This window comes from Acomys minous (assembly GCF_964271855.1).
Source record: "Acomys minous genome assembly, chromosome: 4".
NCBI classification, from domain to species: Eukaryota; Metazoa; Chordata; class Mammalia; order Rodentia; family Muridae; genus Acomys; species Acomys minous.
Window position 1 is genome coordinate 76,809,102 of NC_140486.1, and position 1,059 is coordinate 76,810,160.

A 1,059-nucleotide genomic window follows, 5' to 3' on the forward strand; every position below is an offset into this window, starting at 1 on the left:
AGGATGCTGCGGTAGAGGATCCTTGGGCCACTCCATAAGGACCACTTAGAGTAAGCATTGCCTTTAAGAAACTTGGGGGGAAAAGAAACTTGGGGGGAAAAGAAACTTGGGGAAGGTCTAGCTCACTGGTAAAACCCCTACAATAAAGATTTAAAATTTCAGGGTAAAATAGGTCAGCAAACAATAGGATGGATAGTGTGGAAAATGAAATTTCAGAGGTAGACAGGAATTCAGGCTGATTAACTATGATGGGACCATTAAACATGATCTTTATTTACCTTTCATCTTAGTAAACAAGATAATAACATCAAAAGCTCGAGCAAATGATACCTTACATTGTACGCTTGTGTATGCTGGAGTTTTGTACAACAAAGTGAGCAGGTTAATATAAAAACAACTCAGGAACCTTGGGTCCAGGAGACCTGGAGCTGAACTTGGATGCTGTCATTTCCTAGTTATGTGTCCTTGGGAATTACTCATCTCTCTGTTCTGGCCTGTCAAATGAGGACACTGACACCTACCTCACAGGGTCATTATGAAGATACAGTGAACAGCACTTGGCTCACCCATGGCTCATAACAGAGAGCGGCTATTGTTAGTTTTAACTATATGTCTCATAGCTACCTATCAACCAGACTCTGTAGGGAACCAAATGCGCTCCTGGCTTGAGACATCCTGAGAAATTCTCTTATCTCATCTTCATTGACTTGCAGAGTTTGCCATAGAAAGGGACATTTAAAAATCGCTACTACCTTTAAGACTAAGTAAAAACACAGAAGAGTGCATAACATAGACTAGATTCTAGAGGTTTGGTCTTTTTTTTTTTTTAATCCAAATACACCTGGAACTTAAGTCTTCTAAATTAACTTCAGAGAGTTTTTGACCAAACTGTACCCACCAGTATTTGACTGATGAAAGTTAGCTTGGGAGAGCGCTCCTATATATTTCCCTAGCTGCCTTCGGATTGTGTGCTTTGAGAGCACACACACAGTTTTGTTTACTGTGTTACATCAAGAAGTACAAAGTTAAAAAGAATTTTTATTTATTAAATATTTTTAT